General features: G+C 41.3%; 1 long non-coding RNA gene across 3 annotated transcripts in view; it reads right to left on the bottom strand.

Moving 5' to 3' along the window:
• Positions 1 to 26,277, bottom strand: part of LOC137146273 (uncharacterized) — a 109,883-nt gene that overhangs the window by 2,109 nt on the left and 81,497 nt on the right. For all 3 annotated transcript variants that reach the window (XR_010917891.1, XR_010917890.1, XR_010917892.1), the window contains one exon: positions 5,098 to 5,250. This is a non-coding gene — a long non-coding RNA (uncharacterized lncRNA). The remainder of the gene's footprint in view (positions 1 to 5,097; positions 5,251 to 26,277) is intronic.

Here is a 26,277-nt window from a genome sequence, read left to right as displayed (position 1 = left end):
TTCCCTTAGAGAAAGCCATATATTTGTGGTATCATAGTTTCTTACCACAGACTTGGCACTTCACAGCTATGAAAACTTTTGGCCTGGAGGTCAGCCTACACTAGTGCTATATGAGTATTAGACTCATTTGATTATGTTAATGAATCTTTCATGTAGTTGACTTTTGGCTCTTATGCATCTGGAAAGTGACATCACAGTTTACTGGGACGGTACTGTGTGGAAGTGCTACTGCTCAGCTCCAAATGGCCTCGGTACCTATACTTGCCTGATTTCATTTGATCTACCATAGAATAAATCTAATTAAGCAGTCTGTTTAGGTTCTATCCACACACTTCCCAAGCAGACTCTCAGAGCCAGGAAGTCCTTTTGTTTTTTTAAACTTCAGTCCAATAAGATTTTCCTTTTACCCCTCAAAAATTCCCTTCCTCTGGAAAAATGCTTTAAACAAAAGCAGCCTTGTTTTGCTTTCTTTTTTCATTAACAACTTCAGCTTATTTTTCTTTTTTGTTGTTGATGTGCTATGCAATGAAATACTGAGAAAAAAGATCTCTTCCTATTAAGCAGGCTTGGTATTAAACTTAATGCCTATTTGAACTGGTGCTTCTTTTTCTTTGAAGGCTCATGTTTGCCTTTAATTAAGGAGAAAGGATGTGTATAATACATTACCAACCCTATCTGATCTTTGCTGTTTGATCCCATTCATTCAGGTATAAATGGTTTTTCCTGCCCATTCAGACACTAAATCAATGGGACAAATCTGAAGGACTTCTGCAAAGCTGGCTTGCTGCCCCCAACCTTTCTTAAAAGAATAGATTGAAGAATGAATCTACAATACATTCATATGGTCTCATCAGACTTTTGAAATTGGAAATACATGTCATGAGAAGTGTTGGTTCTATTCTAGACAAATCAAAATGCTTTATACTTCCATACAAACATTTATGTTAGGAGAACGTTATACTTCAATAATTAAACATCAAGGCTATATCTACACTATAGACTTCTCCCAGTATAGCTATGTCAGTCAGAAGGGTGAAGAACGGTTATCTCTGACCAACATAGCTGTGCCAGCAGAAGTCTGTTAAACTGCCAAAGCTGCACTTTTACCAGTATAGCTCATTTTGATTATGGGGGTGGTTTTACGACACTGTTAGAAAGCACAGCTTTCTTTAGCTGTATTGCTGTGTCTCCATAGCTTTGCCAGTATAGTATGCTATTCACTAGTAAAATGCTCCTAGTGGAGACGTGGGCTTAGAGTGGGAATGGCCTAATTTTCTCCCACTGAAGACAATACTAACTCTCCCACTGATTTCAGTGGGAAGGTATTTAGGGAAATGTTAAGCACTTTCTAAAAAAAAAACCTAGGAAACTCTGAAGGTAAGATGGAACATGCAGTCTTAAATCTCTCTTTTTCTGCATGTGCATTATAGTGTAGTCTGCATTTACATGGCCACCAAGGCCGGCTGGCTGTCATGACAAACAAACTTCATCATTACAGTTAAAATAAGGAAAATAATCATTTTAATATTTAAGTTAATATTTATTTTTCATTCATCTAGTTGTCATTACTGGCATTTAAAGTGCTAAATTAGGCCTTTAAACTCATCATGAGCAGAAAGTGGCATAAATTCCTAAATTCCAAGGCCAGAAGGGACCGTTGTGATCATCTAGACCAGGGGTGGGGAACCTTTTCCCTGCCAAGGGCCATTTTGATATTCCTACCTTCATTCGCGGGCCATGTCGCCGATTCCGCCGCCGAATTCCCCCCATCGCCGCCGAAAAGGGGCAAACGGCGGCAGGGTTTCGGCGGCAGGAACTGCCCGCCCCCGCCCCCCCACGGAACCGCGCCGCCGCCGACTCCACCCCCCGGCCGCCGAAATGCCGCCGCCGTTTCCGCCTTTTCGGCGGCGCAGTTTTACAGTGTCCGCGGGGTGCCGTGGGCCAGTAACCGCCTCCGAGCTCCCGCCGCCGCCGAAAATGGGCAGACGGCGGCAGGGTTTCGGCGGCGCGCACTTCCCGCCCGCCCGCGGGCCGGATCAAATTCTTTTGCGGGCCGGATCCGGCCCGTGGGCCGGAGGTTCCCCACCCCTGATCTAGACTGACCTTCTGTATAACACAGGCCACAAAACTTCTCCAAAATAATTCCTAGAGCAGATCTTTTAGAAAAACAGCCAATCCTGATTTAAAAATTGTCAAAGAAGAAGAATCCACCACAACCCTTGGTAAATTGTTCCAATTGTTAATTACAGTCACAGTTAAAAATGTATACCTTATTTACAGTCTGAATTTGTCTAGCTTCAACTTCCAGCCATTGGATCATGTTATACCTTTCTCTGCTAAACTAAAGAGCCAATTATTGAACATTTGTTCCCCATGGAGATATTTATAGACTGTGCTCAAGTCATCCCTTACCCTTCTCTGTGTTAAGCTAGAGCTGGAGCTCTTTAAGTTTATCACAGTAAAGCATGTTTTTTAACCCTTTCATCATTCTCATGGCTCTTCTCTGAGCCCTCACCAATTTATCAACCTCCTTCTTGAATTGTGGGCATCAGAACTGGACACAGTATTCCAGCAGTGGTTGCATCAGTGCCAAATAACCTCTCTACCTCTATCTGAGATTCCTCTGTTTATGCATCTGAGGCTCACATGTACCTGCATCACCCCAGGTGGACTCTCAAGAAGGAATTGTGTTTCAAGGACACCCCTTGGGAGTCACAATTCCTCCAGTGTTCCCATTTTTGCTGTGGGGGGAGGGTTGATATGTCCTTTAGAAGATTAAAGCTACTCCCTGCCCAGCTAACTCTTTCGGCCACCGCACACAAGTGGGACAGAAAGAGCAAGTCCTGAATTTCACGGTTCAAAACCATTAACAACCCTAAGACATTCTCCCATACTCCACTACAAGGGAGATATATGGAACCATTTTTTTTTTTAAAGTGAATGGTGTCTCGATCAGTAAGAAGCCAGATGACCTTCTGTAAAGAAAACCTAAAAGTAATAGTTTTTATCCTCTAGGTAACACACATAGCCTTAATGATCACATACTATTTATCACATACATGCAAACATAATATAAAAAATTCTATATTCTTATATACACTTGAAAAATTAAGCACCTAAAAGACAGGCAAATAATAATCCCTTCATTCTACATTTCTAGGAATTTGAATTCAAGAGGAATTTCAAGTGGCTGCAGAAAATGGGGCAACTCATTTACAAGTGCCTAATGTATTTCAGTGTCTCCTTTAATCACCCAAGTTTAAAAATGCTAAGGATCACCTACCCTCTATAGTATGAAAGTGCCTTTATTGTATATGTATTGAACATTGATGGTGAACACTATACTTACACACACGCACACGGATATGAAATTTGTCATTACTTGGACTGGAAATCTCCAACATTGGTGGCATCTCCTCTGAGTCATTACAAAACAAATATCCCAACTTGTACTAGTGAGGGGTTGTCTTCTGCAGCTAATGAAAAACTGAAATCCTGACCACTTTTACTTATTAGAGATCCCAAGACATTTTTCCATTAGTAGAAATATTAGGCAGTGTCTTGACTAATGGAAGTACTCAGTCACGGGGGTCACGTGCTCACAAAAGCAGGCAATACACAGAAAAATGGTGGTATCTGGTGATTTTGCACTCTACTTAGCTTTAGATCTGATAAGGAGACAGCACAAGGTTGTATGACTGCAAGTGGTTATTACAAGAACATGCAAGAAAGCCATAAATACAAGCAGAGCTCTTAAATTAAGAGCCTGGGCAAAAGCCTGCCTTCTCAAATTCTTAGTGTTCTACCAGGTGCTCATTTGAATAAATTAGGTGAAAAAACAAATGGATTAATATGACTTGTCTATTTCATTTAACAGATCTAATAATTGCAGCTGTGAACACTTAGAAAAATCTGTCTGGTGCACTCATTTTTCTTTTTCAAAGCTCTCCTCACTCCTGAGTGATTTATAACTAGAGATGGCACTGAGCCGCAAAGTTCATACCCAGAGCTGGCTGCTGACATTTGCAAAGTTCATAGATATTTAGATCCCGGGTTTGGGTGTAAGTCTATCTTTAGGTAAAGCTAGTCAGTGTTACTTTAAGACAGCCTGCAACATTAGGCCAGGTTCCTTAATGAGATGATTTTTTAAAAATTTTTGTAACAAATAAAAAGAGCAGTCCTGTTAACAATTTTGAAAGAAGTTATAGTTACCTAATTGCTACCTTTATAAACAAATAGTTCACATGTGTGAGAGGGAAATTAATATACACGTGGGCTAGTTTACAGTCAGCACATATCCATGCCCTTTCTTTCTCCCCCTTTGGCTGACCATCTCCCAGAGCTGAAGCAATCAGATAAACTAAGCCAAAGGGGCAAAGGAAGCAGATGCAAGCCCCGCCAGCTAATGGACAAGACAAAGTCCACCCTTTTTACGTAAGTCTAAGGGGCATACTTGCTGGAGTTTAAGTCTCAGTTAGCCGTTCTTTGCAGCCTTCTGTAAGCACAAGCTTCACCACCTGACACATGTAAGACCTGATTTACACTTGAAAGTTGTACGGGTATATCTATGGCAGGTAAGGGTGCAAATTTTTTTACTGATATATATCTATCTGCACGACCCATACTGTAGATTCAGTTATGCTAGTATCAAGGCGCCTTATACCAGTAAAGTTATTGCCCTTCCCATGTGGGAATTAGTATACCAGCATAACACACAATTTTACCATTAGAACAGCATTCCCATTGGGGGGTTGTACCACTTTAACTATATTTATATATTTGAAGTGGTACAATTTTCTAGACTTGACTTTTATTCTTTTCACCGGTGTATCCTTTTGTTAAAGACCGATGTAAAGTGGGTTCACTACGCCACACGATGACTCAATACAGGTTAAATGCATCCATGTACAACCAGTTCAGCTTTACTACTATGCTTCATCCCATATTTCTTTTCAGTCACATGTGCCATAGCACAGTCTCTTCAGATGACACTTAGACGGACACCTCCATTCTCCCTCAAATAATTGTAACCGTATCAGAAATAATGTCTTTTCTCTTTTGTTTCTAAAATTTTCCAGTCATTTTTCTAATTTTCACCTTGTATTACATTTCCAATTCATTCTCCTGCTGGCTGTCGTATCTTCCTTTCTCTACAGCATTGTTTGGTAAGATCACAGCACTTCTTTTTAAGCGAGCTCTTGATAATCTTCTCCATTCAACCCTGTCATGTTAGGTCCCTGAGGGTGAAACCTGCATGAATATGGAACAGGAAGAATGTGGTATGTATGGAACAGAAGATATTTTATGCATTGGCTTTGTTTCTCTTTTAAAAATATTTTCTTCAACAAATTGCTTAATGCCTTTTTCCTGCTGCAAGTATATTTTGTGTTGGAGCCATTTAAGAAATCCCTACTGAAGAATTTTACCCTGAAAATTAGCCATTTGGGGATTAGAATATTTAGGAAATAATATCATAACAATGGAGTAATGCATTAATAGTGTCATTATAGCTGTGTAATTCTTTCTGTTCTCATATCCGTGCCCTGTTATATCCTGACTTTTCATGGCACTAAATGTATTGCTATAGCAACGTACCTTCAAACACATGTGATTAATATTTTATATGGTCGTGACTGACTAGATATAGCATAGTGAATAACAAGATGGAATACCTCTCATAAAACCATAGAATAGAAACTGATTTATGCTGCAAGAAGAATAAGTTATAAATTTTATGAGAACAAGAGAAAATAAAATTTCCTACACCCAGAATGCATAGAGGTTGATATGATCTATTTAAAAGGAATTTCCTCTTATTGGTCACCAGTAAAGCAAAAGGAACTTGCAGTGTGTGGGGGAAGTGTGGTTTAAGGGCTAGAGAAGCTGTAGAGGTCTGAACTCAGTGGTTTTTTAGAAGCATTCTGGATAAGACCAACATTTACACAAAAGATTTTGCTACTTTTTCAAAAAATGTAATAGTTTCTTTTTTCATAAGAAATTAAAACTTCTTCATTACTTTTCTCTCCAACTAAGCACCTTAGGCCTTGATCCTGCAATCAGACCCATAGGGGCACAGCCTGGTACCTGCATGGACCCCTACTGAACTCAAGACGACTCAGGTTGGATCCCCAAAAGCTGAGTCAATTTTGCAAAGTTAAACTTAAACACTTCATTGGGCCTATTTACTCCCAAGAGGCTGTGGCTTGTGACTCTCCTTGATATTAGAGCTGCTCAGCATCTAGAAGTCAAAACAACTTGCACATGTTTTACCAAATACCAAATATGTTCAAAGTTATCAGACAGTGATTAAACTTCTTATTAGCAGACAAAGTGCATGTGGATTTAATATATCTTTTCACTCTATTTCACTCTATTAGAATTTCACTCTACCGAAGCTGGACTGTGCGGTGTGCCGTGAAAGTGGCAGAGTTGAGCAGTAAATAGGTCAGGCATCCAAAGAACGTTTGCCTCCTTCAGGTCCTGATTCAACAAAGCTCTACAGCAGATGCTTAACATGAAGCACAAGATCAAAGTGCTTTGCCAAATCAGGGCCTAATGCAGAAGTTAGTTAGTTTGCAGTGTGAGGCATGGAACCACCCATTAAAGACTGATAAAAATAAGTGTACAACAGCAGTCTCCTTCACACTGGATGTGGCCAGGGTCCCATAGACAAATACTGAAATCATGTAAATAATGCTTGTGTGTACACATAAAAGGGAACATTGTTAGGGTAGCATGGTCAGTCTTAAATCTGGTATTTCCAGTCTTGTGAGGATTTACTTTGCAACCTTAACATCTCCTAATGACAATTTTTCTATGGAATATATATACTGTATTTATAATATGCACATTACCCCCCCCCCCCCCTTTCTCCTTTAGTACCTTAGTATATTTTTTAGGTATTTTCATCCTGAAGTACTGCTTAATAAGCCTTTTGGCTATATTAAAAAAGTAACAGTCTGTCTTAGATTACACTTGTCACTTGTCATTTATCTCTACAAGTTTCTTTCTGCATCCTTTTTTTGAAAAGCACTGTATTGTAATGTTCCCCTACTTTTGACAGTCAACCCTTCACTGTCATTCTGAAGTGTTATTTTTATCAGAGAGTACCAAGTTAAGTTTGCCAACCGGAATTTAGAACACACATTGGTTCAATCTATAAAGATAAGAATCACTAGCATTCTCTCTTGCTGTTTAATTAAATATGAAAATGATTGCTTTGGTGATTTTTGCTAGATTATAGCACACACACAGCAAGTCATCCTTCTGTCTTTGTATTCTTCTGCATACCTGAGTGACTGGATAATTCTAAATTGAGTCAAAATTCTTCTGACTTGTGGGTTTTGCACATTGCCAACTCCAACTGTGTTTCTTACTGACACACTATTAGACAAGGTGACTATAAGAAGCTTCCAAACTGTTTCAAGCAAAAAGTACCATTGCATTATTTGTGCCAGCAGTGAGATTAAAATTTCCATTCAGTACTAATATTCATTTATGACCCCATTTGACTAAAGTATATCCCCAGTGCTGCTGACTGCTACTTTCCAGCCAACTCTCCAACATTCTATAGAAACACAAAACTTTTTTTTTTTTGTTTCCCACCCCCAACACACAATCTTTTCATAGAGTTGACTCAAAGTCAACCACTCACCATCCATTCATGGCATATCTTGCTCTCTCTCTCACACACACACAGTTTTCAGAAAGAGAACAAGAAGAATGGGGGAAGAAAACTCCGTATACACTTAATCAGGCAAGACTAGGCTATTTGCTAACTGTCACTTGAAATGGATGTGGTGTCACCCCTTGTGTGAATGGATGAAAGACTAGGCCTAAACAAATGATAAACAGGAACCATCACCCACTGAGCACATTGGGAGGCAAAAAATATAAAAAAAACCAAAAGGGCTGGGGGGGTGAAGTTAATACACAGAAAATGATTAATTTCATTGAGCTACAGATGCAGGATATATCTGGAGGACAAGAAGCTTTATTTGGGTGCTCCCTTGACCATATTATCTTTACCTGAGTATTGACCATCAGTTGCTTTCTGACTTGGGGGACCAAGGAAAGAATGCAATAGTAAAAGAGCAGGGCATTTAAGATGGAGACATGCCATATGTGACTTTCTTCACAAAAGAGTCCCCCCATTCACTGGGGAATCTGAGTATCTGAAAGCCTGGAAAATGAAAGCTTTCTACTGTCACTCCTTGGTTGCATGTTTTTAATGTAGTTTTGACAACACTAAAGAGGCCTCTCTTTTTATCCCTGAATTGCAGGAGGGAGATGAAGAAGTCGGAGCTACAAATGAACTGTTCATCAGATATTCAAACCCTGAAGAATTTGAGCTCTCCCTATTCTTTCCCCTTTGGTTTTATTTTACCTTGGTTTTATTTTAGAAATATTCTGATCTGGTCCTTCCAGCCCAGGTTCCCACTCAACTGCTACTTCATTATTTCTGAAAGTCATCTTTAGGACTTGGGGCTTGTCTACACAGGGAAACTGGCCTACAGCACTATGGTAGACTAATTATACCACTATAGCTATGCTGGTGTAACTCCCCATGTGGACACTGTTCTGGAATAAAAGTGACTTTTTCAATATTGCCTATGTCACTATGGAAGCATATGGCTGTCTCAGGTTGTTCAGCTTTTTCTCTGTCTCTTCCCCCCCTCTCGCTGGTCTCCCCCCTCTCCCAGGCAGAGGTTACAGTTGTCTGAGTGACCTTGAATGGGCAATTCCATATTTTCAGAAGGAGAGGCCTCTTTAACCTTACCTAAGAAATTTCTGGCTTTGTAATGCCTATTGTTTAATAAAGAACTACAGCGTTCTTTTAAGGTTTTTAACTCTCAGGCTTCTGATACTTTCAGGCTTAACTCTAGCTTAAGATGAGATAGACTTGATGGGAAACATCTCTTTTATTAAAAAAAATTAATTTGATTTACATACTCAGTTTCAAATCCTCAAAACAATGGCTTAATGTAGCACACTGGTATATTTTAAATTGATGGATGCGCAGTCATAGGGTTAGATCCTTAACCGGTGTAAATTGGCTTAGCTCCATTGACTTCAGCTGCACATCTTGCCCTATGACTCTTCACCTATCAATTTAAAATATGCTTGTTCCAATGAAAACCAGTGAGAGATCTGGAGCCTCTTGAAAGTAGCCTCTAAGTAGGAGTAAGGAACACAAAAGAATAATTTTCCAACACAGCCTCTCTTCCTTTGGTGTACTTACTATTTTGAGGACTGAACCTAATACTGATGAATTTTGCAGAATGTGCCTTCCAGTCTTTCTGAATCAATTTTCTCAAGTCCCAAAACATGCTCTAAAGAGAGCAGAAGCTTCTAGAGAAACCACTGAGGCAGAAGCAAAGCATATGGTAGAAAAGAGCATTAGAACGGGAGTAGGCAGATTTTAAAGCAACAACAAATAACTTTACATAAACTTTCCAAGAGCTCTCAAACATGAAGTGGATTTTTCTAAAAACAATCTTCTCCACAAATAACAAATGGTTTATCTTGAAGTCAAAAGGGAAGGATTTTTTTAGTCCTTGTATCTCTCAGCGCTCTGCATTTAGTATTAAATCTCTTGACATTTACTTCAGAGGATCTGAGGTGAAATATGTTTTAGACCATGTAGGGTGCTGCTGTTTGATATAATATTCCCCTATACAGATGGTTTGTGTAATACATACATACTATTTCTTCAGAGACTGGGGAATGCTGCCTCGCTGAATTCTGAAACCCTATACATCCATGAAGTAATGGATGTTGTAGCTTGTACCATACTCCAGAGAGTTGGTGTATACCATGTATGCCATTTCTACATACAGTGGAGAATGGCTCTTGCATTATTTATCTAGATGAGTCTCAGGACCATTCTGGATACATACAGTGATGAATGTGCAGCTGACTCCAGTCCAAACAGCTGGTTTATACCATGCAGTTGGCTACTTCCATAAAAATAAACTATTACCTCAACTAAAGAATAGCAAAGTATATTGCACAATCACAACTACGTAGCCGTTTGTGCAGTCACATTTACAGTGATTTTTTGTTGGGTTTATTTTATTTGGATATCTATTTTAAGTTGTAGATCTATTTCTAAAAAGAACTGGGGAGCATCAATCATGAAAAGGTCAGGACTGCAAACTAAATGACTATCTTTCCCGCTAATATTTTCTGTATGGAAAATAAAAGGGATGGAAAAGTTCATCTTTTGGGCCGGCATCTGTTGAGGATGAGGGAAAATATAAAGACTTTACATTTGGAAAAGTTTGAGAAATGCTGTTAGCACAAATAGTGTGACAGAAGCAAGTCTATGTCTGGGCAGCAAACAATTAGTTCTTATACCCTATGACTAAAAGCAATGGTGTAAGATGTACTGGGAACTGACGTGAGACCAAACCAGATACCACAAGGAAATATTAATTATAAATAAGGAGGCTTTCCATCAGTACTGGGTATGTGATAAGTTAGACAACTGAGAGAATAAACTCTGAGAGAACTACACTGGGCAAAAGAATTGGAAACCCAGACCACCACATCCTAGGTACAATTCTGCCTGCCATGAAGTATGGTGGATGTGCAAGGAGAATCCAGTGGTATAATGAAATTGTGTACAGAAAAGGACATCAAAAGAACTCAGTTTCTTTAAGCATAGCTTCTTCAACTCATCCTTGTCAAGGAATTTATGATTCAGACAGAAATCCAATTCATCACTTCTAGCTCCGGTAAAAATATTTTGAGAGAGAGAGGAAATTAGACAAGGTAATTCCTGAGACATGCTAAAAGGCAAATACTCAAGGCTTGTCCATGGTAGTTTCACCACAGCCCCATCAGGGGCAATGTGGGTCTTCCAGACTCCAAGAGGAGCCCTAGAGAGATTGCATTAAAAGGTGCCTGTCTGTGGAACAATCTATCACAGTGCAGACCCTGACAGATGGGGTTGAGCAATCTGCTCCATCCACTAGGTGGATTCTTGGGCTTGGGCCTTGTTCTTGGGCTGTGGTGGAAGGGAGGGGACAGGGCAATGATGCTGCCTCCTCCCTACTCCTTTTCTGGCATCCTGGGTCCAGATCCACAAAGGCATTTAGGCTCCTTACTCCCATGGAAGTTAGGGGCCTAAATACCTTTGTGGATCTAGGCCTTACTCACTTTGACAAGCAGGAGTAAGCCCTCCCTGTGCTCCCCAGCATACCGAGAATGTATATCTGCACAAGGGAGGGGAGGTTTCTTGTGTGAGCCTTCTGTAAGGCCTGATTCAAAGCCCACGGAAGTCAATCAGAGGCTTCTGATTGACTTCACTGGGTTTTACATCAGCTCCCTATGGAGCAGCCATTCACCAGTTCCCGTGAAGTGGCCCTCAGTGTTTAAATCATTGGATTTGAGCAAGACTTTGCATTGAAAGTCAAAGAGATTTTTTTATACCGTTTGTCTGGAAGGAAATTTCCTTCGTAATGGCTTAATTGACTGCACAATAGTTTGATATCAGGAAAAGGTAGAGAGAGTAGTTTTTTTTTGTCAGCAGATGCATGATATGTTTATGCTTACTGGGAAGGGAGTTCCATCATGTTAACATTGTGTTGGGCTCTCTTGAACATGTGCTTAGGCAGAGGAGACCTTCTTTCAGTGACTAGAAACTAACCTGAAACCAGAACTTCACATCTAAATGGCTCCCACTCTTGAAATTTGGGGTTAGGGGAAGGGTTCAAGGTTTGAATCCTCTGATCTGAAACCTTCTGGTTTTGGGTAGGATTCAAAACCAGAAGAGGCTTATTTTCAAAATGTCGTTTGGCTGTAGCTCAAGATGGTATAAATCTCTCAAGAATAGCTGGGCAAAGTTTTGCTTTTAGAAACAGTACGCAATTATTGCATTCATGTTATTTTCAATTACTTGAGAAAATGCAAAATGATAAATTAATTTTAATCTTTTCTAGAATAGCATCCATCCTGATATTAAAAATATGTGGCTTCTTGGCTGGAGGGAAAGCAGGGGTAGCCATGATAAAGACACTGCATCACAGATCTATCCTATATTTATTTAATGGGATTTCATACTGCAACATTGTTAAACAACCACCTTGTATTGAAAAACGATCATTTATATTTGTATAACTTAGTCCCAGTGATTTATTCATTTTAAAGATGATTAGGAAAACTGCACAAAGTTTCTGAAACTATGGATTGAGGTGAAATTGAATTGTAATATGGCTAGTAAATAATAACAAATTGAATCGTAACATTTATAGCAGAGACAGGGCCTGACCCAAAGTCCATTGAAATTGCCACTGGCTTCAGCAGGTTTTGGCTCAGGCTGCTCAAGAAGAGGCAAATATAATTCTGGCCCAGACTCATAAAGGTACATAGGCACATATCGAAATCAATAGGAGTTAGCCACCTAAATACTTCTGTGAATCTGGGCCTTCATGACTGCATAGTTATTGATTATTATTTTTTTTTTTAACAGCTAGGAACATATACCACATCCCAGCTCGTGTGAATCAGCAGTGCTTCACTGGCTTCAGGGAACACCAGGAATGTAATAATTTGTATACTTTGGTAAAGCAAACACTGACAATGCTGATTTATGCCTGCAGAGGTTCTAGCCCATCATTTGGAGGTTGGGAAATTTCCTTCCTTCTGGGCTTCCCAGAACCTCACTCCCATAAATCACTGTTTGTTCTTGTTTGGGACAGAAAGTCTTACTATAGGGACAGGACTCACAATTCTGTGTTCTCAGTTTATTTATCATGTCTTATTTCAATGTTACATATTAGTTAAGAAAGTATAAAACCACATGATAAATGTGTGTATATATATATATTTATAGAAACTTTTTTTTTCACTCTTGAGGATTCTAAAGCTTCCTAAATATGGGGAATACAGTAAATACAGTGAATAATGATATATATATACATTCATAGACTTTTAGGCCAGAATGCACTATTAGATCATCTCGTCTGACCTCCTGTGTATTATGGGCTATTAAATTTCACCCAGTTACCCCAGTATTGAGTCCAATAACTGTGTTTGACTCAAGCATATCTTCTAGAAATGCATCCAGTCTTCATTTGAAGACATCAAAAAGGTGGAGACTCCACTATCTCTCTAGACAGTTTGTTCCAGTGATTAATTACCATCACTTTTTAAAATGTGTGCTAATTTCTAATTTGAACTTGTCTGGCTTCAGCATCCAGCCATTGGTTCTTGTTATATGTTTCTCTGCAAGATTAAAGATCCCTTTATTTCCCAGTATTTTCTCCACATGAAGGTAATTCTTCACTATAACTAAGTCACCTCTCAATCTTCTTCTTGATAAGATAAATAGATCAAACTCTTTAAGTCTCTAACCCTAGAACCCTATTTTCTCCAGCTCTCAAAAAAAGCCACAAAAATTTTTCTTCACCCTCACCAATTTTTCAACACCCTTTAAAAATGTGGACACGAGAATTATACAAAGTATTGCAATGCTATATATGAGGTAAAATCACCTCCCTACTCCTACTCACTATTTCCCTGTTTATACATCCAAGGATCACATCAGCCCTTTTTTGCCACAGCATCCTACTGGAAACTTATGTTCAGTTGTTTGTCCTCCATGACCCCTACATCCTTTTCCGAGTCACTGCTTTCCAGGATACAGTCACCCATTCTGTAGGTATGGCCTGCATTCCTTGTTCCTAGACATATAACTTTGCATTTGACAATATTAAAACATTTTTTGATTGGGCCCAGGTTACCAAGCCATCCAGAACACTCTGTACAGCTGCCCTGTCCTCATCACTGTTTACCACTCCTCCAATTTTTGTGCCATCTGCAAATTTTATCAGTAGTAATTTCACATTCAATTCCAGATCATTGATGAAAACGTTATATAGTGTTGGGCCTAGTACTGGAAACGCCTCCACTCAGTGATGATTCCCCACTGATAACTATTTTTGGAGATCTGTCACTTAGCCAGTTCTTAATTGATTTAACATATGCTTTATGATATTTTCTATAATGCAGAATGTCATGATGCTGGACTGTCATGTGGTATGAAATCAAATGCCTACCAAAAAGTCTAAGTATATTCCATCTACTCAGTTCATTTTATCACCCAAACTTGTAGTTGCATCAAAGAATTAAGTCAGGTTTGTCTGACAAGACCTATTTTCCATAAGACCATGTTGACTAGCATTAACTGTATTTTTATGCTTTAATTTTTTACCATTTGAATCCTGTATCAGCTTTCCCTTTCCTCTCCAGGACTGATATCAGACAGACACATATACGTCGTTAATTAAGTTGGCATAAGATTATGCAGCTGTGTGGAAGGTTTAGAAGAGAATTCTGAATATCAGTCCTAGTCCAGACACATTACCAATAAAAATCCTATTCCTGGTCTCATTTAAGTCATCTTCAGAAATTCCCTGGACTTCATGGGAAGCAGGATTTCATTTACTTGCAAGTCACTTAGCCTTCCTTTATCATCAGAAAACCAGGTAGAGAAAAAAATAAGATGTTGCTTTTTCACTTACAATGATCTCATATGGGCCCTGATTCCAAGCCCATCAAAGTCTTTCAGTGGGCTTTGGATAAGGCCCATACTGCACATAGTCTATGGAAAATAGCCTATAGCTTCACTTGGTGTCAGGATAACTCTATTGACTTCATTGGAGCTGTGCCAACTACCACCAGCCAAAGACATGGCCGAAAACATGTATGGTAGAAAACCCCCATGTTTGTGCTATATACACTGTGCATTGAATGGAAGAAACAAACAAAGGTGCTTCAGGCAGGTGTATGGGGTGGAAAGAGTGAGTTTTGTTGGAAATAAAGGAAACTAAAAACCCTAGAATGGTTCAATTTTTGTTCTGTTTTTCCTCCCCCTTCCCTTATTTTCACCTTTCCCACCTTTTTTCCATCAGAAAAGAAGAGGGAAGAAAAGAGAAGAGAAAGCAGAAAAAAAAAATAAAACCCCAAAACTGAAAATATTTTTCTTTGAAAAACCAAGGGGAGAGAAAAACCCACAATGTTCAGAAAAATGTCAGACTTGAAATGATGCTGATATATGTTACCAAAAAACCCTCACAAGTTACCTGGGTTGGTTAGCTTAGCAAATAAAATACAAGCCTTGGACACACAACCAAGAAAGAAAGAAAATGGCAGTTATAGGGGAAAATTGGACTTCAACCTCCATGTTCTTGTTTCAGAGCATATATTGAAAGGAAGCACTAAATGGATGATTTTACTCTATGTACCATACATGCTGCTGCAATACAATAGTATGAGTTAAGATAGAAATTCAACTGTTAACTCTATGTTACCTTGCTTCTGTGGGTTAAAATCAGTTTGCATTAGTTTAAACGTAGAGACTCAATTCATTTGATTGATAGCTAATGCATTATTCTGTTTCTGTATTTCAGGACTCCAACTGAAAATAGTCAGAAGCTGAGCCAAGTTAAAAAAACCACGATTAAATGATATGGTATCAGAAAGATGGCTACTGTATGAAGTTAAAGGAAGTCTCTCTCTTTTCCTAGATAAAATCTACTAACACAGTTCCCTTTAAAATCATATAAAAGTGACATAAAAATCTCATAAGAGATGGAGAAAGTACTATACTTTGAACACCAAATGTTGCTTAATCATATTAAGCATAAAATTAAACACTGAGAAGAAAATCTTTAAGCGGTTAATATTTTGATTAGTCACAAATATGGTTAAATAAGAGCAAAGAACGTGTTCAAATCTTCAGACAGGGAAATCTAACACACACACACACAAGGAATATGAATCAATCTTCTATTTGGTCTAGCTACTGTAGGTGGTAAAAATAATGATGAGCCATCCAAGGTTTCTGCTGGGGGTCCATTCTTGACATTTAACCCACCCGTCCAGTAGAAGGTTCTCATGTGCACAGCACAAATAGCCACCATTCTCAAGAGCAAATGTTATTCATAATGAAAAATGCAAATTCTAACAGAAGAGCTGTCTCTCTTTGGGGGAAGCATCATTAGTGAGATTGTGTGGAGAAGTTTTCCCCTCTGCCACTCACATCTCCTGCTGCATCCATTCTGTGTATATGATACAGTCTCCATAGGTGATAGTTTACCTCTCACCAGCTTAAATCTACTTTATATCTGTAATAAAGGGGTGCTGGTGAGAGATGACACTTTCCTGGCTCCAGTCACCTGACATGGCTCAGGATAAAAGCAAAGGTTAATACCTCTGTCACGACAGGGGTCAATGTCCGCTGACCTCAAGGGGTGTTGTTCCAATATTTATCTTTGAAATATACCAGCTTTTCATTGACACAGAGGACCATCCTCTTGTGATATACTCTTAAGGAATAAACAAACAAGAAACGTAAGCACAAATTTTGAGGACTGCTTTGGCTACCTTCTCTGCAGAGGAGGTTCTTTATGCCAGGTAAATTGAGCATGAACACGGGCAGGCCAGAACGGAAGGAACATGCACAGCTGCTAAATAACTCCATGGCCATGCCTTACAGAGGCCCAGAAGGGGCTGGAGGTCTCATTTGTATGACAGAGTAGCTCCCAGAGCCCTTCACAGAACCCAGCCTCTGTTTCTTTCCTATTCAAGGGCCACGGATGCTACTGCAGCCCAGCAGGTTGTAGTAGCAGCCGTGTTACTCCCTTTTGGGGTAGAGAGAGGGAACAAGGGGCTGGGGAAAAAGGGACACTCAGAGGGAGCCCTCCCCCAAAAGCGAATGATTCTGACATAGGGTATGCCTACATTTACAGCAGCACATAGAGCACAGCCATTGCACGCCCAGCTAACACAGGTATAAATAGCAGTGTAACTGGTGAGGCACAGCTTAGGTGAGTCGAGCAGAGTGCTACGCACCAGAAGCTCCAGGCCAGGCATTGCCTCCCACATCTACACTGCTATATTTAGCAGTTTAGTTTCCTGCTGCCTCCACCCGGCCAAAACCTTTCCCCGTTGCCTTCCCAACTGCTGGAGCCTTTTACTGCAGCATGTAGCTAGCTACTCATGTAGTGCCTGTACTCTACACACTGCCGTAAGTGTAGACATAGCTCCATAGTCATGGAGGGCTAGGTTCTTGCCCCTACTTGCCTTTAGGACAGAGGAGTTAATCTTGGGCTGCTGCGCACTGTTCAGTCAACTCCAGGGCTCAGTACCCTCACTCTCACTTAACTGTGGAGACCTCTTCATGTTGGGAGGCTACCTGGAGTCTCGGCCTCACTTCCCAGTGACCCCAACACTATATGTAGCAGCAGGCATGGATTGGGGGCCTAAGAGTCATAGACTCGAGTGTCAGTTATATCGGTATGGTTTGGAGGATTCAATTCCTGCTTCACAGGTAGACAGTATTGCCAGGAACATCTTCAGTAGGGAGACCTGATGTCCCGATTTTATGGGGACAGTTCCGATATTTGGGGCCTTTTCTTATACAGGCATCTATTGCCCCCCACTCCCCTGTCCTGATTTTTCACACTCGCTATATGGCCACTCTAATGTTGCCAACTCACACAATTGTATTGCAAATATCACTATATTTGATGCTCTGCCCCAGCTCCTAGAGGCGAGTGATGTCTCAACTTTCATTTACAAAATAGGAAGTTTCTTGTCCTCATGGCTGCAGAGACAAGCTTGAGAATATGATCCAGTTCAAAGGCAAATAGAAAGAACCCTCATTTTTTTTTTTTTTTTTTTTTTTTAAAAGAACCTCCTGACTTTAGACCAATGTCTTGGAGTTGGGGGGCCTGCTTTAAGACTTTTGAACACTCAGGGTTGACAAAACTGTGTCAGCTGAGTGACCCCGGAGGAGTTGGCCCATTAAGTTTTATGAAAGGATACTCCACACATCCAGCTCAAATTTACAGGTCACATCTGCACTGAAGCTTTGCCGCTTCTGTCTAGGGATCACAGTGCTGCCATCAGACAGCACTAGACTCTGTTAGCTACACCAACAGAGCTGACAGCATAGATAAGCTTTCCTCCATGTGTTACCAAGAAGATAGCAGATGTAAGAAAAAGCTACCCAAAAAAAAAAAAAAAGCCCATGAAGTAGCAGTGTCACTCTTACTGCTCCACTGCGGATCACAATGAGATTGCCTTAGCCTAAGTCCTATCAGTGTCTAGTAAAAATGAAAAACAATGCTGTAATAAATCAGTTTGAAAATTCACTTCCCTAGGTATGTGGTGACACTATGATGAATCTCTCCACTCACATGCAATCTGCCTCGCTCTCTGCCAAGGTTTCTCCACCATAATATTTTCAGGCCTAAAGTCATGGTCATCAACATTTGATTAATACAACCAGGGAAAGTTAAGATAACCCAGGGGATATTTTTCAGTTGTATAGTACAGGACTTTAAAAATCAGGCTCATCTTAGGATAGCCATAGCTCAATCATTATTTGGGTGAAAGGTTCTATTCAGAGTTAAGTGTATTCCTCCTCTCTCTCCCCTACTCCAAAATAAAATCCTCACAAAAGCCCCACAAGAATTATATCATAGAATCTTTCAGTTTCACTGAGGTATATATAATATTTTATTCCTGAAAAAAGGCTAAAGTGAAAGCATTTTAAAATATCTTATAGTGAATTCTGTCTGTCAGGGCATTTTTCCATGTACTATATAAATTATATATCGTATGATTGTGTATTATAAATATTTATACCACATTCACTTAACCTCAATCCATCAAATAAATCCAATTATATATGTACAACTTTTACAGTAGAGGAATAGCTTTCAGTGGACCGGTCTGACTCCTCAGTATAATGAACCTAGCCCGTTATCTCAAAATATTAATCTTTTATCCTCTTCAAAAAAGGCATATTCTGATACTCTGACAGTAAAAGGGAAATTCAAAATGATGCAGTCATGCAGTAATATAACTATGAACATAAATATTTATGTAGGCCACTTGTGGTCTGGAATAAGGGACAAAGAATAAATCATTTAATGTATTTAAATGAATAAATTTAAATGAAATTTAATTTCTATTGTTTTGGGAGGACCTTCTAAAATTGTCTTCGCTTCAGGCCATTATAATCTAATCATTACAGTCAAAAACTGAAAACATCTATGACTTCCCACACCATGCACAGTCACAGCCCTTAGCCTTGTAACTCTCCTGGTCCTGGGAGAAGGTCGGTAGGACCAGTGGCAGGAACTTGGGGTTCCATAACTGAAGGCAGGAGCAGAGCCAGTATCAGAGTCAAGAGGGTCAAGCTGAGGGTCAGACCAGAGTCAGAGTGAGGAGTTAAACTGAGGGCCAGGTCCATAGTCAGGAATCAGGGCAAGGGTTAATACTAGGTATCAGGGTGCATGCTGGGATTCCAGCAGCCAATTAGGAGTCAGACTCCAAGTCAGCACCAAGGTCAATACCAGGAGGTCAGGCACAGAGAAGCACAGAGGTCATGGCAGCTAGCTAGAAATCCACATTATTGCCTAGATACTTCCTGATACGCCCCATGAGTTTATACAGGGACAAGACACCAATGAGGGATTACTGAGACCACTGTCAGTCAGATCACCCCCGAGAATTTGGAAAGTGAAGTATCAAAAATTTTGTCTTTAAATTCTTCCAATGATTCATGATTTTTTGGCTTATGTGTTCTCAGCTACACAAGATTTTCAGAATTCGCAGTGTCACATACAGACGGATCCTCACACACTCATTACAGAGCATTTCTCATGCCTGGAACATTTTCTGGATAAAAATCAGATTTATATCACTTGTATGGACTAGAGCCGTAGAGAGTAGGAAGAGATCTGGCTTAATAAGCCTGTTTCATTATCTCAGGAAGCAACCTGCCTCTTTGCTGCTCTTCTCCATTAGGCAAGAGGACAGTAGAAGTAAGAGTGAAGCATTTTAGTGTTTGAGGACACTGATAAGAGGAAACTGCTATGGAAGTAGAAGGCTGTGTTGGGGTTGTTTTTGCCCCAGGACTTCACTACAGAGACAGAATAAAAGATGCCTGGATCAGGGGCCTTTCTGTAAAGGGAAAGGTTCAGGCCAATCAGACAAATATACAGAGTTTAAAAGGTAATGCATGACTGGAAAATGTCCAAAAACACGAGGATTAATAATAAATCTATGCTACTGTGTGTGATGTGTGTGAGGGCATATCTGCTAAACCAACAATGCCTATTGATTGAGATACATTTCAGTTTTTTGCACCAGTAATTCTTTAAACATTCTGTTTCTTCACTGTAACTCTGGGCCTTCAGTGCACTGAAACCAATGGTTTCTTTGAAAAAAACAGTACTAAATAATTCATTTCCATGACACTTTTGGTTTAAAGCAAAAGAAAACTATATTCTGTCAGTGAAAGTTGCAATGAGCTCCATTTTCCCAGTGTTATAAATGGTTAACAGACACATATAGCAGCCACTTCTTATGCATCTCCAATTATTGCTGACAACGGGGTTATATGCCTGCATCAAGATGGAAAAAAATTCCTCACATTCTGCATTCTGATTCAATCACACTTTCAAAAAATATCTGAAGGTGTGTAATCCTGATCTCCGTGTTATTTTACAGTCTCTGAAAAGCAGAATCTCATGAAATTATTAAACACGTGGAAGGTGTCAGATGCTATTTAGGACTAGTAAAAAACGTCTGTAATCAAACAGGAATCATACTAGTTATTGCTACAACTGTTGAGATGAAGGGAGAGAGTCCAGCTAGGAGAAGTTGAGCAAGAACGCTGGGATAGTCACTGTATTGGATCATGGATTCTTTAGCTTTAGGAGGGGAAAGGGGAACCTTCGTCTCTGTGTTCTCCTAATCCAATCCACAGTGCCTAAAATGCATTTTCAGCAGAACTGTTCCTTCTTTGTTTGCTCTCCCTCTAAAACAGTTTTACTGCCACCTCTTTTATTGGACCTTTGTCACCTTTATTAACAACTCTGAATTCTCCTGTAACCTGAAACATGATGGAAATCTCTGAAGTGGAATTCTTGCTCTGAAGATTTTGGTAATTCTCAGAATCATAGAAGATTAGGACTGGAAGGGACCTCAGGAGGTCATCTAGTCCAATCCCCTGCTCAAAGCTGGACCAACCCAAACGAAATCATCCCAGTCAGGGCTTTGTCAAGCCACACCTTAAAAACCTCTAAGGATGGAGATTCCACTATCTCCCTAGGTAACCCATTCCAGTGCTTCACCACCCTCCCAATGAAAAACTTTTTCCTAATATCCAACCTAGAGCTTCCCCACAGCAACTTGAGACCATTGCTCCTTGTTCTGTCATCTGACACCACTGAAAACAGCCTAGTTCGATCCTCCCTGGAACCCCCTTTCAGGTAGATAAAGGCTGCTATCACATCCCCCCTCATTCTTCTCTTCTGAAGACTAAACAAGCCTAGTTCCCTCAGCCTCTCCTCATAAATCATGTGCTCCAGCCCCCTAATCATTTTTGTTGCCCTCCGCTGGACTCCTTCCAATTTGTCCACATCCTTTCTGTAGTGGGGGGCTGTAGCACGGAGGCTCGTTGGGCCCCGTCGTTGTGGCCCTTCCTCAGGCCCAAGCTCAGAGGAAGGCCACTGCACCTTCCAAAAAGGGGAATGTTAGCGCCTGGATACTTGCTGTCCAGGCACTCAGGCAGGGCGGACTGCTAGGTAGTCTATCGCCCCAGCCCTTGGCAGGGCGGGCGAGCCATCAGTCTATCACCCTGGCCCTTGGCAGGGCGGGCGAGCCAGCAGTTTTCTGGAGTCAGGAGAGCAAGGGATGGTACTCCTTCACGGGGTTGCAAAGATAAGGGGTGAGGGGAGGGGGACTCAGGCCCACCCAACTCCACTGCATCCCAGCCCAGGCCCTATCAGTGGCAAAGGCGTTGCCACTAAGTCGGCGGGGCTCCTGCCACAACACGCTGACGGGACTTGCCCCTTTCTCAGCCATGGCTATGGCTGTCCCTGGGCCACTTCCTCTCCGTATCCCCAGGTACCTGTACCAGTGGGATCTTCGGTGTCACTGGGGTACACAGCCCATGGCAGGCTCGTCAGTCCCTCTGCGTCCACTGGCGGCAGGGCGGGGAGCTCCTCTGTGAGGGGCAGCTCCTCCAGGTCACAGGGCTCAGGGGATGGCTCAGTGTCAGGCAGCTCCTCCAGGTCCTGACCCATCTCGGGGGATGGCGCCGCCTCAGGCAGCTCCTCCAGTCAGGTCCGGCCTCGGGGGGGATCTCCCAGCCCGCAGGCTCAGAGAACTCGGTCCAATTACTGGGGCCCAGGGGGCCCAGTCCTGGGGGCTGGCAGGCCTAGGCCTAGGCCAGTCTAGGGGGCCTGGAGACCCTATCCAACCCTTAGGCTTGGTTGCTGGGGCCATCCCCAGGTTCAAGGCTTTGTGAGGCGCTTGCTTGGGGTAGTGGCCTGGCTAGGTTCCAGCCTTGGCTGCAGCCAGCGAGATGGCACGTCTGCCTCCGGCAGCAGCCTGTCCCTCATTGAGCTGTGGGCCCCGAGTTTTATACTCTCAGCCTCGGCAGATGCTCCGGCCCTCCATTGTTGGATTGGCTGGCCGGCGGAACCTATTGCTGGCCAGCTCCCCAGACTGCACAGCCGGCCCTTTTTCTGCCTGCTCTGGGCATTGTGGCCCTTCCTCAGGCCCAGGCTCAGAGGAAGGCCACTGCACCTTCCTACAGGGGCCCAAAACTGGACACAGTACTACAAATGAGGCCTCACCAATGCCAAATAGAGGAGAATACTCACTTCCCTCAATCGGCTAGCAATGCACCTACTAATGCAGCCCAATATACTGTTAGCCTTCTTGGCAATAAGGGCACATTGTTGACTCTTATTCAGTTTCTTGTCCACTGTAACTCCCAGGTCCTTTTCTGCAGAACTGCTGCCTAGCCAGTCGGTCCCCAGTCTGTACCAGTGCATGGGATTCTAAATGCAGGACTCTGCACTTGTCCTTGTTGAACCTCATCAGATTTCTTTTGGCCCAATCCTATAATTTGTCTAGGTCACTCTGTATCCTATCCCTGCCCTCCAGCATATCTACCACTCCCCCAGCTTAGTGTTATCTCCAAACTTGCTGAAGATGCAATCCACCCCATCTTCCAGATCATTAATGAAGATGTTGAACAAAACTGGCCCCAGCACCAACCCTTGGGGTACTCCGCTTGTTAGTGGCTGCCAACTAGACATTGAACCGTTGATCGCTACCCATTGAGCCCGATGATCTAGCCAGCTTTCTATCCACCTTATAGTCCATTCATCCAACCCATCCTTCTTTAACTTGCTGATAGGAATATTGTGGGAGACTGTATCAAAAACTTTGTTAAAGTCAAGGTATATCACATCCACTGCTTTCCCCACATCCACAGAGTCAGTCATCTCATCATAGAAGGCAATCAGGTTGGTCAGACATGACTTGTCCTTGGTGAATCCATGCTGACTGTTCCTGATCACCTTCATCTGTTCCAAGTGCCTCAAAATGGATTCTTGAGGACCTGCTCCATGATTTTTCTGGGGACTGAGATGAGGCTGACCCGTCTGTAGTTCCCCAGATCCTCCTCCTTCCCTTTTTCAAAGATGGGCACAATATTTGCCTTTTTCCAATCATCCGGGACCTCCCTCAATCACCATGAGTTTTCAAAGATAATGGCCACTGGCTCTGCAATCACATCAGCCAACTCCCATTGCACCCTTGGATGTATTGCATCTGGCCCCACGGACTTGTGCATGTCCAGCCTTTCTAAATAGTCCTGAACCTGTTCTTTCAGCACTGTTCTTTCAGCACCTCCTCCCCATACTGTGCTGCCCTGTGCAGTAGTCTGGGATCTGACCTTCTCTGTGAAGACAGAGGCAAAAAAAGCATTGAGTACTTCATCTTTTTCCACATCATCAATCATTAGGTTGTCTCCCCCATTCTGTAAGGGGCCCACACTTTCCCTGACCTTCTTCTTGTTACTAACATACCAGTAGAAAGCCTTCTTGTTACCCTTCATGTCCCTTCCCACATAAGGGATCTTGGCCTTATACAGCCTGCTTTCCCTCCTAAAAGGGCAGCAGGATCACTAATGTGTGGAACAAAGGGAAAAAATAATAGGGGATCCATCCCCATTGTCTTTCACCTTTAGCTCCTTCAGCTCCAATGAACTGGTTCAGAGGAAGGTCATCAAGAAAGAATGTGGTGAAAGAACCAAGCAGACACTTAGCTGAATACAGCAATGCAAGTTAAAGTGGTATTTTGAGTTCGGAAGATACTCAGAGTTCTGAGGATGATGTGAGCGGCTCACATCCACCTGCAACCACAAAATAAGTGAAGAGAGAAAAATACAGATAATACTGATATATTTTTATGCAACAATATTTTTAAAAAATACTAAAAGTTGAGCTTCTATTCTCACTAAGCTCTTTTGAAAGTGCCCATTTTCAATTATTTATAAACCCATTCAGGAGGCAACATCATTACATAGATAACTGTCAATAATATTATTACCATTAACTGATTTAGGGCCCAGCCATGTACTCATTACTCAAGCAAACCTCCTGATAATATTTTAAGGGCTAGATCCTGAGGTTCTTGCTCAGTCCTTTCTCATATTTAACATGAAGTCGATGGGAGTTGTGATTGAGTAAAGACATTAGAATTTGGTCCAAAGAGTGTTTGCCTGAGTAAGGCATGCCAGATAGAGCCTGTTGGCAGGCGTAAATACAATTTCCTGAATTTTTACATTACCCAATTAGTCAGAAAGAGGAAACTGTAAGAGAGGAACGTGATATCCCCTTTCTTAATAGATCTGAAATCCACATCTCTGTAAACTATCGGGTTTAATGTTTGTATCTTGCCAAATAACGGGGCAGGGGTAGTAGCCTCACAAGAGGCAGTGCGTAGTTGTGCTGCCCCAGGAGCAGAGCGGGTCACAATCTGATCCCTTCTTCCCCTACTTGAGAGCCCTTTTTCTGGCACAGATTATTTCCGCATCGAGGATTGCTCTGGTGAGCTGGTTGATGCACTGGTGGATGAAGCCAAGGTCCGGTCCACTCTCTCTACTTGACTGCCCATTCTCCACCCCCCCAGAGCAGGAAGGGGAGTAGCAACCCAGAAGCAGTTGCTATGCCCACCACACAGGTTCTAGAGATGCAGGTAGCAGTGAAGTAAGGGCAGATTTCTTATGTCCCCTCACTCCACTGCATGGTTCAAAGCAGGCTCAGAAGTGATCTCTATAAGAAGCAAAGATTTTGCGAGATCTTATCTGATAGTGACTTACCCCATTTGTGGAGCATTTCTTTCTTTCTTGGGGGGAAAAGGGACAGGGCTATGCAAAAAGAGAATGAGAAAATAGTTTGCATCCTGGAATAAAACTAGGCCATTGCTGAGATGACCATAAATACAGCAGGAGAAAGAAGTGGAGCTAAGGCTAGAAGGAACTGTATTAGGTCTGCCACAAAAGCAAATAAACAGTTTAAACCATTCTTCACCATTGTGTAATATAGCTCTATTACATGTGGGTGGTTTTGTATCTTTGGTGTCCAGTGATCCCAGCAAGTAAAAGTAGATTTGAAGTGTGACATTACTGCGTACCAGCAAACAACATACAGACTTCTTTCATCGCCTCTTTTTCTTCTGTCTTTCAGCTTATGAAGCTTTATGGAAGATTCAAGGGAAAAAAATTAACATTGCATTTTGAAGAATAAATAACAGGTTTAACATAAAGGTTTGCCTCAGCACAGGAATGATGACTTGGACACAAGCCCGGAAATCTTGTACTACACTGTGTAATTTACAGGTACATGACTACTCTGCTTTAGAAGTCTTGGGGAAGCTGTTTTTAGAACTATTTAGCAATATGCAAGTACTGCAGGCATATAAAAACTGTCTGCATTTTGCAGACACTTCATCTAATATAGTATGGTATATGATTAGAAACTTGGCCCAGACTTTCCAGAATTATATATAGTTAAATAGAAAAAGCAGGGCATTACTGAGATCAAATTGAAAGTTGATTTTACATGTTAAATAACAAGTTAAGCCACAACATTCAAACCTGGGTGCCTGAAATTAGGCTTTTAAATTCATAAAATGTGCTGAGCACCCACAGCTCCCATTCACTTCAGTGAGAGCTATTAGTGCTCAGTATGTTTGAAAATCAGGTTACTTAATTAGTTGCCTAAATGGATTTAGGCACCTAACTTGAGGCACCTATTTATGAAAATTTTGGTCCTCGACTTTTTAATGGCAACCGCAAGCTAGATATTAACCAGTTTCACCTTATGTGAGAAATGTTCACGTCTGTACAAAGCAGTGACTAACTCTTTCTCTGAGTGTGCAAATAATTTATTG

This window comes from Emydura macquarii, unplaced genomic scaffold (assembly GCF_026122565.2).
Source record: "Emydura macquarii macquarii isolate MOO-44397 ecotype Brisbane River unplaced genomic scaffold, CSIRO-AGI_Emac_v2 contig_431, whole genome shotgun sequence".
NCBI lineage: Eukaryota > Metazoa > Chordata > Testudines > Chelidae > Emydura > Emydura macquarii.
Note: the sequence above shows the minus strand (reverse complement) of the source record. Positions and strands in the feature narration are given on the sequence as shown.